The following is an 18,948-nucleotide window of genomic DNA, read 5'->3' on the forward strand; positions in this document are numbered from 1 at the left end:
TGGCTGCCTGGGTTTGGTTAGCCCATGATTTATTAGCATTAGATTAGAAGGTTAAGCATGAGGCTGGCATAGCTCAAAAGGCCCCCTGTCGCTGCTGTGTCTGCCTGTCATCCATGCATGCCAAATGCGTAGCTTGCTCACGGCGTATCTCCACTTCAACAACAGTCTGCAGGACCAGGAGAACATGTCTTTTGTTTGCTTTGGTATTAGTACGTACGTGCTACATGTAGACGGTGGATGAGCAATTAGGCCCAGAGCCACTGGATTTCTCATGTGCTGATACTGTCATCGTTGCCATCTGGGCAAGCAAGAACTCTGCTGTTGCAGGCCGGAGGGAGATACGCTGAGAGCATCCGTGGTGGATATGGTGAAATGTTACAGGTTGATTGGAACATCAGAAAGTGCTTGATATGTTTATTGATTGTTTACCATATAGTAGCTAGATTCGGCGGATACTGCACAATGATAGCAGTAAAAGGGATACCAAACTTGATTAAGTGACATGCTTTCCTCCAAGCTGGAGAAAGGAACAACCCGGCCCTGGCTTGTTTCTGAAGCTTTCATCGGGGAGAAAAAGGCTCGGAGACATGAAGAGGCCGGAGCTCGTGGTCCTTGTTGTTTCCATGTCCTAAAAGTTAGCTTCTTCTCGCCTGCGACCCAGTTGTCTCCTGCAGTTAACCAAAAGAGAAAAGTTTTGCCTGCGTTGCATCTTGTAATACTAACTCCGTCGTATGCTTGCTTGACCTGTGTGCGTCGTCACTGTGGCGCGCGACAGGAAATCGATCGATGCGACGGCTGGGCTGTGGCCGGTGGTGCTCCTACTCCTACAGTGCATGCATGTATCTCGAAAAATTTCTTGCTTGTTCCTGTGCGTCGGTCAGCGTTCTTTCATTGCCACGGGCGCATACATCGTCCATCCTGTGGCCGGCTGTTCCACTTCCACGTATGTGCACCTGGTCGGGTCACCAGTACGGCGATCAGAGCCCTATCGCTCAGGTTCACCGCACGTACGCTCGGATCGCGCGCTGTGGGCGGCCGTGCCCCTACCCCTACCACCCTCGACCGTCCGGTAGGGTAGGACGTCGCGCGGAGTTCACGTGGAGACGGTGTAGTTGCCTTGGCGGCAAGCGACGACGACGAACAGCTGCAAGGCTTTGGAGTGACTCGACGACCACCACCACCCTGCAGGCCTCTGAACCAGATGGTAGCTACCAGTAGATACGTGCCCTCGCCGTGGTGCAAACAGAGGCTGGACACGTCCGTAACTCGTGCCCGTGCTCGGGTAGTTGGTGGGCGGAGCACACGCGCCCTTGCCCCCCGCATCACCTGTCCGAGTCGATTTGAAGGCCGCCGCCCGGCGAACTGTGACGGGTACAGGGCGGCCATGCACGTCGGGTTCCGGGGTCTAATCGGCCGCTGTTGCTCACTGATTTCTCTGCTCTGCTGCTGTCGTCGCTTGCTACTTGCAGAAACCCATGGATGCGTCTGCTGGTTGGTTGGTTGCCCTAACGTTGCTGCCGCTGGTGCTGGTGCTGGTGCTCGTGAGAGCATAGCAGAGCAGAGGCCTGCCGTTGCGTGGTGTCCACGGGGCGTCGGTGCGCGCGCGCGGTGGCAAGGAATGAACGGCGTGCCTTTCCACGTGCGGCGGCCCCCGTTGACATGTGCGCGGCTTCGATCGGGGATTCGGGCAGGGGCGAAGCCAGGCTGCAGCGGTGAGGCCCGTGCGCTACTTGTGTGATTGCGTCGTCAGTGATCAGGAGGAGGGTCGGACAAGGTCGCGGGCTTGGGAAGGATGAGGATTTGTGGGGTTTTTTGATTTTTAGCCACCACTTTTTACATTGTAATTGATCAGTTGCCACTCTTTACTTTGCACTTTGATTTTTTGCCACTTTTTCACACAAAAACAATACTTACAAATGATTGACATAATATATGCATAAAACAGTGGATCAAAATACCCTTCGTGCTAGTTTGAGCAGGAGGTAAAAGCACCCAGGTACCCTAACTTGCACAGAATGTGATGTTTTAATCCCAAATTTGCAAAATGCAACTCCACCATACCCAACTTGCAGTGGATGTGATGATTTAGTCCCCGGCCCATCATAGCTCGACAAGTGGCAGCCAGATGGACTGGTCAGCGCCTGCACTTTTGCAAATAACACCCTGGAGTCTTCTCTAATTAACAAACTCTTTGTTTGTATCTGTCATTGCTGTCGAGAGGAAACGCCGCTGCAGGGCAATCTCACCTCCCGCCGTCGCCCTAGGCAGCCAAGCTCCAACTCAACCCCGACACGCCGTCCCCGATATTGCACGCCCAACCTGTCGTCCAACTGCCCTCGGCCGCTCTTGCTGCCGCTGTCGCTGCGTTAGTTCGCTTCGTCCATCTAACTCTCGCCATGCTCCTCTTGTAGACCTTCAGGCTCACGCACCCGTGACCTTGCGGCAGGCCTCGACCGTATGCTGCCTTGTTATGGATTAGAAGTTCAGTTATCCATGCTTGGCTGTATCTAGTATGATTGCATCTTAGAAACTGAGTGACGTTAAAACTTTCTTCAGATGCTAGGAAATAACCGAGCCATCACTGGAATAGGCAACAGCTTGAACCAATATACAATTTAAAACATGAATTTGCATTGGACATGGCCAACTCTACAAAGGTGAACACTAAACTGTCCATGACCGTGAGCCTCTGTCGTCTACGCCCTGCTGCCTGGGAGCCGTGGCGAGGATTACGTATTTCTGTATGACCTTCTTGTCAATGGCGGACAGCTCGCCAGTGGTGTCCGGTGGTTTCGCCACCACCGCCATGAACCAGGCCACCATGAGCAGCGTAAGCCATTGCTTCACATATGGCCTAGCAAGGAAGAGGACAACGCCACAACGGTGTAGGTAGGAGACGTCGGCGAGACCTGTGACATACTGACATGCTGCCGAGCGCCTGGTCTACGAGCCAGGCTGGCCGAGGAAGGGACGGGAGATGGGCTTGCGGAGGAAGAGGATGCATGCGGACGGCGAAACCAGATGAAAGGGGTAGCCTTAATCTGTCTGATTAGCTGAAAATTAATATCCCCAAATTGCCCTCAAATTACATATACCGCTCGTGTTGAACGAGCAGTGCACGCTGTACTGCTAACCAAATTTGAGCAGTATACATCTCTTTGGGTCGTTGGCTCCCTCTTTATGCATTCTGTCTCTCTTTTAAGGATTCTTTCTGGGCGGTCAATGGAGTTTTCGAGTGGAAGAGACCTGTTGAATAATTTGCTCCCAGGCCCAATAGTACCTTTTGTCCGTCGAGGAATTTCTTCCCCAAACTCCAACGTTAACATATGCACAGTGTGTGATACTATAGGCATAGGAGAACTAAACTAAATAAATGCAGAGGGCATTAGGAATGAGAAACATAATCAGTTCTGTAGGTTCCGTATATATATGATTGTAGGAGTACCAAACGGCCAACAGGTTGCACTTGTCTGATTTTTCTCCTTGATCCGTGCTGGAGCTGCCAAGTTTATGTCCTTAATTTTATGCTGCTTGCCGTGATTTTCTGCAGATCCAGAGAAGAGAGAGTTCCCTCGGCATACAACTGATTCATCAAGTGAGTGATCAGTGGTTCATTCTAGTTCCCCGTTTTAGCTTGAATCTTCTCTCTGGCAAAATTCGTATGCATGATGCATGATTTCCTATGTACGTATGCAGAGACGAGATTCAGCGTATCAAGGCCAACAATCCGGACATCACCCACAGGGAGGCTTTCAGCGCAGCTGCCAAGAATGTAATTAACTTCATCTTCTCTATTTCTCAACACACATTTTGATCGGACCGGGTTCGATCTTTGATTTGTTCAATACTTTGTGTATTTATCACCGATCGTCTGCATGCATCTGTGGGCTCATTTTCCACACATCCATTTCGGTATTTACCACCTCCATGCTCCCTCCCGAAAAGGTTGTACTGCGGGTTAATTAGAGAAGACTGCAGGGTGTTATTTGCAAAAGTGCGGCGACGACCGATCCAGCCATCTGTCGAGCTATGATAGGCCAGGGACTAAATCATCATATCTACTGCAAGTTGGGGTATGATGGAGTTGCACTTTGCAAGTTTAGGACTAAAACATCACATTCTGTGTAAGTCAGGATACTGGGGTGCTTTTACCTCGCAGGAGCAGTGCACCCCGATTCATCGATTGAAATCAAACCAGGACAGGATGAACCCATTCACTACCGCCGCCGCCCTCTCTGATGGCCGGCTGCTCTCCTCCTCCTCGCGTCGCTCTCCTCTAGGCCGTCGGCTGCGCCGTCGGAATACCAGATGCCGGGCGGGACGCACCATGGGGAGGGCCTAGGGCGCCGCTCCAGGCCTCCACCCGGTGGCTCGCCTCGCTCCCGACGGGGTCGCGCGTCGGGGATCGAACTTGCTACCTCACCCCGCCTCAGGCGCCGCTGGCGACGAGAAAACTGGTGGATGCGGCACGCAGGCGGTGAGGGAGATGGGGAGCGAGCTCCTCTCCCGTTTCCTGTACTCGTCGATCGGGAGGCAGCAGGGTGGGTCGAAGGGATTTGGGGAGGATGGGTAGGAGGTCAGCCATGGAGCAACGTGCCGTCGACGGAGAAGGAGCAGAGGCCCCGTGATGTAGTCGCCGCCGTCGTCTCTTATCTGTGGAATTTTTTTTTTTGCGGGGGTTATCTGTGGAATTAGTGTCGTGACCCGTGAGTAGTCAATGGGGTAGGAGCAGGGGCAATCTCGGGTTTATCCGTGCGCAGGGGCAAATCTTCCAAGTCCCAAGTAAGGAATGGCAAAAAAGCAATTACGAAATAAGGAGTGGCAAATCGTCAAACTTCAAAGTAAATCATGGCAAGAAATCAAATTCCCCGGATTTGTGCCTCTGGGTGCCACACACCCCTATATAAATATAGCATTAAAAAATATCAAGAAATTTATAAAAAAACCTAAAATTTTAGGATAGCAAACCTGGATGTCAATTGTACATTCGTGTTCAGTTTCACGGGGAATGGATGGATGCGGTATTGGTAGGATTTCCTGCTATTAAGAAACAGTATAACGGGACGAGCTACGGCTGCTCACAGCGTCTTAACATCCTTAGCCGTTCGATTATTGATGGGTCTATCTCCAGCCTCACATCCGGTGTTTCGTGGGCTGCTACTCCGCTGACTTACCTAGACTTGTTACGGTTGATTGGGCTGGAAATGCATGCCGGGCCGGATGGGCTGCTAGAACGTCCCCGTCAAATTTGACAAGCAGCAGCCCAAGTATAAATGATTCAGTGATGTTGCATGAGCCCTGCCATCCCCAATCACTACTCCGTCATGCTCTTCATGCTCCCCTGAAAGTAAAAGGCCGAGGACAACATAGCACGGTCAACTTCCACTGCCGCGATGCTGTTCAGTGCAGTCCCATCGTGAACCAAACCAAATGTTATTTCAGCTTCTATTTTCATGGAACTGCTTTGATGTTCAGCAATTTCGTTGTTTTCTTCTTGTTCTGCAGCTATGAATTCCCAATCATTTATTCTTGTTATTTGGTGCACAACATGTGCTTCTCTCAATGGCTGAGGATCATCACACTCCGTTACATGATTTTCAAGATTAAAGATCCTTATATTTAACTAACAACGAGCTATGTTGTAGGATCCGGCTGAACAAGTTGAACACCAATGACTAAATAACTTCAGGTTCCACCTACTGAATGAAACCTCCAACGACTGGAGCTGATCGAAATAAAAGTTATAGTGGAATGATTAACCCACTGATGCAAATGTAGATTTCTAGCACAAATAAATTGGTATCATCTCGTTTTCATCTGCACTTCAGCAACACTCGAATATGATATACGATGAGGATTTTGTTTCTTACATTTATGTGACTAATATAATCTATTTGACTACGTTAAGATGTTATATCCTCAATAATGATGCAAGAACCAAATATATTTAGTAGTGGTAAGGGCTTACTACAGCGTGCACATATACAGAGCACACATGTTTATCCAAAATAATCTCAAAATACTTCATCGATTACACATATTATATCCATACAACTCAAAGGTACAATACAATTACTCATTTATGTTATTGTATTTTTATTTTATTAATAATATACCGACATCCTCCTCACCATTGTGTTAGACAGGTTGATATTTGATGTCGTGACATATACCAAACATTTTGGATTCTTCAATGCCTTGTCATACTTTGCTGCGTTGTGCTTCGTGAATCTGTTCGTGTGTCTATACATGCTTAGCGATATTATGCTCTCTATTGGAGCATTTAAATTTAACACTATGTATGCATGTATTCACTTTAAACAACATTACAACGATCGTATTCCTAAGTATTTATACCCCCCTTTGTTAAGATGGACTAGCGCGGCAACGCGCGCCTTTATGATCTAGTGTTTTTAATGATATATTCATATAGGGGGTGTGTGGCACCCGGGAGTGCTAGCCTCTGATCCCTTCTATCCGCTCTCGCACATCCTCGCATCACACATCATGTCTCGTCGCCTGCCGTTGCATGTCACCATCCACATTCCAAACATATATTGTTTTCTAACTATTTGAGGGGTCTACGGCGGGCAAAATGCCGGGCTGAACCATTTTATTAAATTTAAAAGTAGTGAGCAGAGTTAATCCTCTATTCTTAAATAGCCACAACCAACTACCTATTTTTCCTTTTTTTTAACACAGCTACCTATTTTTCCTCTTCATGCAACCATGTCATTAAGTCATGCATGTGGTCATAAGTTATATTTTGTGCGCTAACCCATCCATGCAACTAGGGGTGAAAACGAAACGGAAACGGATAAAACTAGGTGCTGCCACATCTGTTTTTTTTTTTACAGAAACGAATACAAAACCCCCAGAAACAATACATAAGCGAACACTACCTAAAACAAAATGGAGCAAATACGGCACGGACACAGAGATGAAAGCGGACTGTTCACAGGAACTAAAGACCCCTTGAAGAATAGATAAAAAAAACAAGGAAACTAACAAAGTTGTTCAATGATAAGATGATTACTAAATATTGTGATATATCATGGCTATATAATAGGATATGTCAGTGATGGCAGCGTGCTCGATTAGGGGTTAGGGGTTCCGCTTGCGTGCTACCATGCTCGATGTAGTAGTAGTGCTGTAGAATTTGGGCCATCTGGGCTATTCTGCTCATCGTGTGTAGGGTTTAATTGTGTGTTTGTTGGGCTACAAAACGGCCATGTGCTCATACTAAAAACAGAGATTTTTCGTATTAGCGGAAACATGAAATTTTGTTTCTGCACCTGTTCCACCAGAAAATATCGTATCATTTCCGCACACACAAAAATCTGTTCCGTTTTGCAAAATTTCCTTTTCACTTCCATTTTCCCTCTTCGTTTTCATTTTTCCGCCAAAAAAGCCAAAAATTTCGGCTCCATTTTCATTCCTATGTGCAACCATGCCACCTCAGCAATCATGCATGTCAATTTGTTTCACTAATATTTGTGTGGGTATATATGGTATATACGTTGGGACGCTTGGAGCAAATATATTTAGGTCATGTTACAAGTTTTTGTTATGTAGGCACCCCGTTGACTTCAACCTAATAATTTTCTCTTTTTATACAACATTTTTTATATGCTTTATTATTTCAAAATATAAACATAGCGAAATCTTTTTCTTTTTTGCAATAGTTTTGGTTTTTAGCGCCTATTTATGCATCGCTTTTATCAATGTTCCCACAACAACGCCCGGGGCATCATCTAGTTACACAAGAGGCATAGAAAGCGGGAAGAATATAAGAGAATCTTCAATCAGATTGCAGTAATTTTACCCTTATATGTCCGTGAACGCGCGGATAGGAGGGGCTTGGCCCCTATTTGTCCGCCCCCTAAGTTGCCCCCCTCATATCTCAGTCCCATATTCATATAATTCATGCAACGTAAATCAACGCAATATCTATCCATAAATATATAATTAAACATATAGTAGTACACCACTTCTTCCCTTTGCCCTTCCCCTTATTGTCTTCGCAGCGACACTAATACGTGTCGAAAGTCGGCATCCAAAAGTTGCGTGCGTTTGAGAACCTAGAGGCCGACGAGACGTCAGGCGGCGTGGACCTCGACGCCATGGTGCAAATAGAGGGTGAACACGCCTGAAACTCGTACCTGCTTTGTACTTTTGACGAATATTTATAATAGATTCGATATTTTTCGGAAAAAAAACTTGTATGTGTTGGGGTTCACGTTGGTGAACGGAGGACACACACCATTGCCCTTTGATTCACCTGTGAGTCGATTTGAAGGCCGCCGCCCTACAAATTTTAAAAATGTAATTTGTAGAACATAACGTTAACACAATTATGGGCAATGGCCGAGCCACCTCCCAGCTAGCCGGTGCAATTGCCCGGGCTGTGCCATGCATTCTCCTTTGACCATTAGTAGTTAATGGAGAGCCGAACATCATTTTGCAAGGGCACACAACCGGCAGGCAGGAGCGTCATGGACTTTGCCCCGGCTCACCAGCCGAGCTGGCTCCGCTACTGATTATGGGATGGACAGGGTCATATGCCCCCCACCCCCACGCTCACTTCACCACGTTATATTTATTTAATAGTTATTTATGGTTGAGTGTGGTGCGAGAAGAGGCCTGGAAAAATGCCTACAGCGCTAACTAATCTCTGCATGGGTCACTCTCAATCTTGAGTGCTCACTTCGGACGCTTCAACAACCTCCGTTGCAGCACCTTCACAATAGTCGACCTCATCATCTCGTAGACCTTGCCCCCCAAGTCCGCTACTCTCGGGCTAGACAAACCAAATACGTAGCAATCATGTGACCGGGTGAATAAAAGTTCAGTCTTGCTAAGTCACTTGGTCATGTCTCAGTCGATACTATATACATATACGTAAAATCATGCATTAAGATTCGTGCAAAGTTTTCTTTTAAGATTTGCCTTTTTTTTTCTTACATGGTATGCCACTTGACTGAGACTTTGTTAAATCTCAGTCAGACCGAGACCTAGCCACACCCATAAAAGTTTTATACTCCCTCCGTTCATTTTTATAAGTCGTTTCAGACAAGTAAAATTGAGTTGTTTTGCACAATGTGTGAAACATCTACAAAGCCTTATAAAAATGAACATAGGGAGTACTAACTATTGAGATCTATGCCCACTTTTGTACATCATGCAATGGCAATAATGAGGCTGGCTAAATGATCCTACAACTAAAGAGTAAATAGCATAAAACTACTACTTTACACGCTAGAGTTTCAAAAAACTACCGATTTTTAGTTTTTCGCTGATAACTACCAAGTCAGGGGTTGGCTGTTTAAAAAAAAAAATCACTCATTGCTACCGATTTAAACCGTTTTATGGAAGACCGGGCCCACTCCTAAACAATCCGTTTGTTCGACCGTTTTGCTTGACCGTTAACTTACATGTGGGACCCACATGTAAGTTCCCTATCTTTTGTTCTTCCTTCTCCTCATGACCAAGGCCCAAGCTCCACCACCCGCTGCACGCCAAGCCAGGGCCGGCCGGGGGAAGGAGCGCCGCGCGGAGGACCAGCCGCCACCCAGGAGCACGGGCCGCCACCAGCCGCACGCCATGGCCAGGGGGCAGGGACTCAGCCCGCCACGTCCAGGGGCATGGACTGCCGCCATCCTTGCGCTATGGCCAGGATCACGGGCCGCCACCAGCCGAGCTCCATAGCCAGGGGCTCGGGTCCCCGTGCCCAGGAAAGAGAGGGAGAGCGAGAGAGAGGCCGTTAAGCGGGAGAGCTCACGACAGCTGTAGGCGCAGCTCGCCGGCAGGAGGAGGCCGCAGCCGCCACGCACGCTGGAAGGGAGCTCCGCTGCGGCACACATTGGACGGGCGACGGGAGGGATCTCCGCAGCGACGCCATGGCTTCTGGCAGGCGCGCTCGTCACGGCGGCTGCTGGCCGGCGAGCACGGCGGTGGGCGCGTTGCTCTCGATCTTGAGCACAAGGGGGCTGATAACCCACAAGTATAGGGGATCGCAACAGTTTTCGAGGGTAGAGTATTCAACCCAAATTTATTGATTCGACACAAGGGGAGCCAAAGAATATTCTCAAGCATTAGCATTTGAGTTGTCAATTCAACCACACCTGGATAACTTAATATCTGCAGCAAAGTATTTAGTAGCAAAGTAATATGATAGTAGTGGTAACGGTAACAAAAGTAACGGTAGCAAAAGTAATATTTTTGGTGTTTTGTAGTGATTGTAACAGTAGCAACGGAAAAGTAAATAAGCGAAGAACAATATGTAAAAAGCTCGTAGGCGTTGGATCGGTGATGGAGAATTATGCCGGATGCGGTTCATCATGTAACAATCATAACATAGGATGACACAGAACTAGCTCCAATTCATCAATGTAATGTAGGCATGTATTCCGAATATAGTCATACGTGCTTATGGAAAAGAACTTGCATGACATCTTTTGTCCTACCCTCCTGTGGCAGCGGGGTCCTAATGGAAACTAAGGGATATTCAGGCCTCCCTTTAATAGAGTACCGGAACAAAGCATTAGCACATAGTGAATACATGAACTCCTCAAACTATGGTCATCACCGGGAGTGGTCCCGATTATTGTCACTTCGGGGTTGCCGGATCATAACACATAGTAGGTGACTATAGACTTGCAAGATAGGATCAAGAACTCACATATATTCATGAAAACATAAGAGGTTCAGATCTGAAATCATGGCACTCGGGCCCTAGTGACAAGCATTAAGCATAGCAAAGTCATAGCAACATCAATCTCATAACATAGTGGATACTAGGGTTCAAACCCTAACAAAACTTACTCGATTACATGATAGATCTCATCCAACCCATCACCGTCCAGCAAGCCTACGATGGAATTACTCACGCACGGCGGTGAGCATCATGAAATTGGTGATGGAGGATGGTTGATGATGACGATGGCGACGTATCCCCTCTCCGGAGCCCCGAACGGACTCCAGATCAGCCCTCCCGAGAGGTTTTAGGGCTTGGCGGCGGCTCCGTATCGTAAAACACGATGAATCCTTCTCTCTGATTTTTTCTCCCCGAAAGTGAATATATGGAGTTGGAGTTGAGGTCGGTGGAGCGTCAGGGGGCCCACGAGGTAGGGGGCGCGCCCTAGGGGGGCAGGCGCGCCCTCCACCCTCGTGGACAGGGTGTGGGCCCTGACGTGGATTTTTCTTCCGGTATTTTTCTTATTTTCCAAATAGATGTTCCGTGGAGTTTCAGGTCATTCCGAGAACTTTTGTTTCTGCACATAAATAACACCATGGAAAGTCTGCTGAAAACAGCGTCAGTCTGGGTTAGTTCCATTCAAATCATGCAAGTTAGAGTCCAAAACAAGGGCAAAAGTGTTTGGAAAAGTAGATACGACGGAGACGTATCAACTCCCCCAAGCTTAAACCTTTGCTTGTCCTCAAGCAATTCAGTTGATAAACTGAAAGTGATAAAGAAAAGCTTTTACAAACTCTGTTTGCTCTTGTTGTTGTAAATATGTAAAGCCAGCATTCAAGTTTTCAGCAAACATTATGACTAACCACATTCATAATAACTCTTAGGTCTCGTGTTTACTCATATCAATGGCATAATCAACTAGTGAGCCATAATAATAAATCTCGGATGACAACACTTTCTCAAAACAATCATAATATGATATAACAAGATGGTATCTCGCTAGCCCTTTCTGAGACCGCAAAACATAAATCCAAAGCACCTTTAAAGATCAAGGACTGACTAGACATTGTAATTCATGGTAAAAGAGATCCAATCATAGTCATACCCAATATAAATTAATAGTAATGAATGAAAATGACAGCTGCGCTCTCCAGCTAGTGCTTTTTAATAAGAGGGTGATGACTCAACGTAAAAGTAAATAGATAGGCCCTTCGCAGAGGGAAGCAGGGATTTGTAGAGGTGCCAGAGCTCGGTTTGAAATAGAGATAAATAATATTTTGAGCGGCATACTTTCATTGTCAACATAACAACCAAGAGATGGCTATATCTTCCATGCTACAAACATTATAGGTGGTTCCCAAACAGAATGGTAAAGTTTATACTCCCCCTCCACCAACAAGCATCAATCCATGGCTTGCTCGAAACAACGAGTGCCTCCAACTAGCAACAGTCCCAGGGGGAGTTTTGTTTGCAATTATTTTGATTTAGTTTGCATAAAGCATGGGACTGGGCATCTCGGTGACCAGCCATTTTCTCGTGAGTGAGGAGCGGAGTCCACTTCTCTTGAGAATAACCCGCCTAGCATGGAAGATACGGATAGCCCTAGTTGATACATGAGCTATTCGAGCATACAAAACAGAATTTCGTTTGAAGGTTTAGAGTTTGGCACATACAAATTTACTTGGAACGGCAGGTAGATACCGCATATAGGAAGGTATAGTGGACTCGTATGGAATAACTTTGGGGTTTAAGGGATTGGATGCACAAGCAGTATTCCCGCTTAGTACAAGTGAAGGCTAGCAAAAGACTGGGAAGCGACCAACTAGAGAGCGACAACAGTCATGAACATGCATTAAAATGAATAAACATTGAGTGCAAGCATGAGTAGGATATAATCCGCCATGAACATAATATAGTGAAGGCTATGTTGATTTTGTTTCAACTACATGTGTGAACATGTGCCAAGTCAAGTCACTTAAATCATTCAAAGGAGGATACCACCCCACTATACCACATCACAACCATTTTAATAGCATGTTGGCATGCAAGGTAAACCATTATAACTCATAGCTAATCAAGCATGGCACGAGCAACTATGATCTCTAATTGTCATTCCAAACATGTTTATTCATAATAGGCTGAATCAAGAACGATGAACTCATCATATTTACAAAAACAAGAGAGGTCGAGTTCATACCAGCTTTTCTCATCTCAGTCAGTCCCTCATATATCGTCATAATTGCCTTTCACTTGCACGACCGAACGATGTGAATAATAATAAGAGTGCACGTGCATTGGACTAAGCTGGAATCTGCGAGCATTCAATAAACAGGAGAAGACAAGGCAATATGGGCTCTTGGTTAAATCAACAATAATGCATATAAGAGCCACTTCAAAAATTTAATCATGGTCTTCCCCTATCGACCCCCAAAGAAAAGAAAAGAAATAAAACTATTTACACGGGAAAGCTCCCAACAAGCAAAAGAAGAACGGGAAATCTTTTTGGGTTTTCTTTTTTGATTATTACTACTACAGCAAGAAAAGTAAACTAACTAAAAGTTACACTAATTTTTTTTGGTTTTTCTTAAGGTTTATTAAACACACAAGAAGAAAGCAGGAAAAAGAAAAAAAAAATAAACTAGCATGGATATTACAGTGAAAGAGTATGAGCACCGACATCTAGCAATGAGTGTGTGAACATAAATGTAAAGTCGGTGAGAGATACGTACTCCCCCAAGCTTAGGCTTTTGGCCTAAGTTGGTTTATTGCCACGGATGGCCTGGCGGATATCCATAGTTGTAGCCAGGGTCGTACTAAGCTGCGGAGGACTCTGACTGCCACTGGCTGGCAGTCATCTCCGGATCCCAAAAGTAATCAGACTTTCGTGGAGGCTCAAATTGTGGTTCCGGCTCTGGGGCTGGTGTAGGGTTCCGGTAAGCATAAATGGCCGCCCACGGAACAAGATACGGACCTTCAGATAAATTAAACAAGGAAGGAGCAGGCAAGGTAATAGTCTCAGGGTGATGTTTATCAAGAACAATTTGTATTTAAGCTCCCCTTCCTTGTTCTTAACAATAAAGTCATGCGCTACCATACTCTTATAATCTAAATAAGCATTGGGCAGCAATTTTTCTTCTTTCTCATAGAGCCTAATAGGTATGTTATAATGTGCAGCAAGTCGTGAAGCATAAATACCTTCAAAGATGGGACCCTTAGTACGGTTCAAACTTAACCGTTTAGCAATAATACCGCCCATACTAACAGTGTTATCGGAAAATAAACCATGGAACAAAATGATAATATCAGGAACACTAAGGTTTCCACAGTTTCCGCGACCAATCAAGCAACGACTAGCAAATATGGCAAAGTAACGTAAAACAGGAAAATGTATGCTAGTGATTCTTGCATCGGAAACCTTCCTGGTTTCCCCCACAGTAATGGTGTCAATAAACCCGTCCACATCTTTACGATGTGGTTCATCTAAGGTACCCTCAAAGGGTATTTTGCAAACCTTGCAAAATTCATCTAGTGGCATCTTCTTAACAACATCATATAAATGAAACTCTACTGAAGGAGGTATTTCTTTAGGAAAATAGTAGAAGTTTTGCACAAAAGTATTGGTGAGTAAGAGATACTGATGACGTTGGTCGCGGAGGAAGTCGGTGAGGCCAGCATTCTCAGCCAATGAATAGAAATCATCATAAATCCCGGCTTCTCTCAAGAAATCATCGGAAGGCCATTCACATGGCCGGACCTCCGTGGTGCGAGGCAAATTATATTTGGGCCTCTGTGCTTTTTCACTTTGCTTTTCCTTCGAGCTTCGGCTCGATGAGCCCCTCAAAAATCTCTTCATTATTTTCTGAAAAATTCTGAAATTTTTAGTAACTTCAAACAAAAGTGAACCAAGCTCAATAAAATTGATAGCATCTACTCCTACAAGTGCCTAGAGACTATATCATGCATTAGAACTACTTGGAACCATATAAATTTGACATGCAAGCTTAAGAACATGGTCACCTAGGCAGCACAAATTTGCAATGAATAGAGCACTAGAACAAAAACTAATTGGACCAATGGAGGAGTCACATACCAAGGAACAATCTCCCCAAGCAGTTTTGTGAGAGGTGCTTTGAGCAAGGAGATCGAAAATCGCAGCAAAATGAGCTAGAACTCGTGCTTGAGCTGGATATTGGTGTTTGTGGGAGGAAGAAGGAGTGTGTGGGTGCAGGAATAAGTGGAGGAGGGCCACCATGGGCCCATGAGGTAGGGGGCGCGCCCAGGGGGTAGGGCGCGCCCTCCACCCTCGTGGCCAGGTGCTTGCCCCTCCTGCTGTGTTCTCAGTGCCAGATATTCTCAAAAATTCTATAAAAAATCATATTCCATTTTCAGGGCATTTGGAGAACTTTTATTTTTGGGGTATTTTTATATTGCACAGATAAATCAGAAAACAGACAGAAAAATACTATTTTACTTTATTTCAACTAAATAACAGAAAGTAGAGAGGGGGTACAGAAGGTTGTGCCTTCTAGTTTCATCCATCTCATGCTCATCAAAATGAATCCACTAACAAGGTTGATCAAGTCTTGTTAACAAACTCATTCCGAATAACATGAAACCGGAGAAATTTCGAATAACACTATGTTACCTCAACGGGGATATGCACATCCCCAACAATAAGAATATCATATTTATTTTTGACAGTAGGAAGAGGAAATTCAAAACCTCCAAATATAATCGATGGAATTTTTCCAATAGAATTGATACTATGAACTTGAGGTTGTTTCCTCAGAAAGTGTACCGTATGCTCGTTACCATTAACATGAAAAGTGACATTGCCTTTGTTGCAATCAATAACAGCCCCTGCAGTATTCAAAAAGGGTCTTCCAAGAATAATAGACATACTATCGTCCTCGGGAATATCAAGAATAACAAAGTCCGTTAAAATAGTAACGTTTGCAACCACAACAGGCACATCCTCACAAATACCGACAGGTATAGCAGTTGATTTATCAGCCATTTGCAAAGATATTTCAGTAGGTGTCAACTTATTCAAATCAAGTCTACGATATAAAGAGAGAGGCATAACACTAACACCGGCTCCAAGATCACATAAAGCAGTTTTAACATAGTTTCTTTTAATGGAGCATGGTATAGTGGGTACTCCTGGATCTCCTAGTTTCTTAGGTATTCCACCCTTAAAAGTATAATTAGCAAGCATGGTGGAAATCTCAGCTTCAGGTATCTTTCTCTTATTTGTAACAATATCTTTCATATACTTAGCATAAGGATTCATTTTGAGCATATCAGTTAATCGCATACGCAAAAAGATAGGTCTAATCATTTCAGCAAAGCGCTCAGAATCCTCATCATCCTTTTTCTTGGATGGTTTAGGAGGAAAAGGCATGGGTTTCTGAACCCATGGTTCCCTTTCTTTACCATGTTTCCTAGCAACAAAGTCTCTCTTATCATAACGTTGATTCTTTGATTGTGGGTTATCAAGATCAACAGCAGGTTCAATTTCTACATCATTATCATTACTAGGTTGAGCATCATCATGAACATCATCATTAGCATTTTCATTAGGCTCATGTTCATTACCAGATTGTGTTTCAGCATCAGAAATAGATATATCATTTGGATTCTCAAGTGGTTCAGCAATAGGTTCACTAGAAGCATGCAAAGTCCTATCATTTTTCTTTTTCTTCTTTTTAGAAGGACTAGGTGCATCAATATTATTTCTCTGAGAATCCTGCTCAATTCTCTTAGGGTGGCCTTCAGGATACAAAGGTTCCTGAGTCATCCTACCAGTTCTAGTAGCCACTCTAACAGCATAATCATTTTTCTTACTATTCATTTCATTGAGCAAATCATTTTGAGCCTTAAGTACTTGTTCTACTTGAGTGGTAACCATAGAAGCATGTTTACTAATGAGTTTAAGTTCACCTTTAATATTAGCCATGTAATCACCCAAGTGTTCGATCATATAAGCATTTTGTTTTCATTGTCTACCAAAATAAGCATTGAAATCTTCTTGCTTAACCATAAAGTTATCAAACTCATCCAAGCATTGGCTAGCAATTTTAGTAGGAGGGATTTCAGCTTTATCATATCTATAGAGAGAATTTACCTTTACTACCTATGTCGGGTTATCAAGACCATGAGTTTCTTCAATAGGTAATGGATTAAGATCATATGTTTCTTCAACAGGCGGTAAATTAAGACCATGTATTTCTTTAATAGGAGGTAAATTCTTAACATCTTCAGCTTTAATACCTTTTTCTTTCATAGATTTCTTTGCCTCTTGCATATCTTCAGGACTGAGAAATAGAACACCTCTCTTCTTCGGAGTTGGTTTAGGAATAGGCTCAGGAGCTGGCTCAGGAAGTGTCCAATTATTTTCATTTGTCAACATATTATTCAATAGAATTTCAGCTTCATCCGGTGTTCTTTCCTGGGTCACTCTCAGTCTTGAGTGCTCACTTCGGACGCTTCAACAACCTCCGTTGCAGCACCTTCACAATAGTCGACCTCATCATCTCGTAGACCTTGCCCCCCAAGTCCGCTAGACTCTCGGGCTAGAAAAACCAAATATGTAGCAATCATGTGACCGGGTGAATAAAAGTTCAGTCTTGCTAAGTCACTTGGTCATGTCTCAGTCGATACTATATACATATACGTAAAATCATGCATTAAGATTCGTGCAAAGTTTTCTTTTAAGATTTGCCTTTTTTTCTTACATGGTATGCCACTTGACTGAGACTTTGTTAAATCTCAGCCAGACCGATACCTAGCCACACCCATAAAAGTTTTATACTCCCTCCGTTCATTTTTATAAGTCGTTTCAGACAAGTAAAATTGAGTTGTTTTGCACAATGTATGAAACATCTACAAAGCCTTATAAAAATGAACATAGGGAGTACTAACTATTGAGACCTATGCCCACTTTTGTACATCATGCAATGGCAATAATGAGGCCGGCTAAATGATCCTACAACTAAAGAGTAAATAGCATAAAACTACTACTTTACACGCTAGAGTTTCAAAAAACTACCGGTTTTTAGTTTTTCGCTGATAACTACCAAGTCAGGGGTTGGCTGTTTCAAAAAAAACTAATCACTCATTGCTACCGATTTAAACCGTTTTATGGAAGACCGGGCCCACTCCTAAACAATCCGTTTGTTCGACCATTTTGCTTGACCGTTAACTTACATGTGGGACCCACATGTAAGTTCCCTCTTCTTCCTCTTATCTTTTGTTCTCTTCCTTCTCCTCATGACCAAGGCCCAAGCTCCACCATCCGCTGCACGCCAAGCCAGGGCCGGCCGGGGGAAGGAGCGCCGCGCGGAGGACCAGCCGCCACCCAGGAGCACGGGCCACCACCAGCCGCGCGCCATGGCCAGGGGGCAGGGACTCAGCCCGCCACGTCCAGGGGCATGGAGTGCCGCCATCCTTGCGCCATGGTCAGGATCACGGGCCGCCACCAGCCAAGCTCCATAGCCAGGGGCTCAGGTCCCCGTGCCCAGGAAAGAGAGGGAGAGCGAGAGAGAGAGAGAGCGAGAGAGGCCGTTAAGCGGGAGAGCTCACGACAGCTGCAGGCACAGCTCGCCGGCAGGAGGAGGCCGCAGCCGCCACGCACGCTGGAAGGGAGCTCCGCGGCGGCACACATTGGACGGGCGACGGGAGGGATCTCCGCAGCGACGCCATGGCTTCTGGCAGGCGCGCTCGTCACGGCAGCTGCTGGCCGGCGAGCACGGCGGTGGGCGCGCTCCTCTCGATCTTGAGCACAAGAGGGCTGATAACCCACAAGTATAGGGGATCGCAACAGTTTTCGAGGGTAGAGTATTCAACCCAAATTTATTGATTCGACACAAGGGGAGCCAAAGAATCTTCTCAAGTATTAGCAGTTGAGTTGTCAATTCAACCACACCTGGATAACTTAATATCTGCAGCAAAGTATTTAGTAGCAAAGTAATATGATAGTAGTGGTAACGGTAACAAAAGTAACGGTAGCAAAAGTAATATTTTTGGTGTTTTGTAGTGATTGCAACAGTAGCAACGGAAAAGTAAATAAGCGAAGAACAATATGTAGAAAGCTCGTAGGCATTGGATCGGTGATGAAGAATTATGCCAGATGCGGTTCATCATGTAACAATCATAACATAGGGTGGCACAGAACTAGCTCCAATTCATCAATGTAATGTAGGCATGTATTCTGAATATAGTCATACGTGCTTATGGAAAAGAACTTGCAT

General features: G+C 45.0%; 1 long non-coding RNA gene across 1 annotated transcript; it reads left to right on the plus strand.

The window, feature by feature from the left end:
• The first annotated feature begins 1,276 nt into the window (after positions 1-1,276).
• LOC141023438 (uncharacterized) lies at positions 1,277-4,834 on the plus strand. Its single transcript, XR_012184904.1, has 2 exons — positions 1,277-3,595; positions 3,697-4,834. It is a non-coding gene; the product is annotated as an uncharacterized lncRNA (long non-coding RNA).
• The last annotated feature ends 14,114 nt before the right edge of the window (positions 4,835-18,948 follow it).

Source organism: Aegilops tauschii, chromosome 5 (assembly GCF_002575655.3).
Source record: "Aegilops tauschii subsp. strangulata cultivar AL8/78 chromosome 5, Aet v6.0, whole genome shotgun sequence".
Classification (NCBI taxonomy): domain Eukaryota; kingdom Viridiplantae; phylum Streptophyta; class Magnoliopsida; order Poales; family Poaceae; genus Aegilops; species Aegilops tauschii.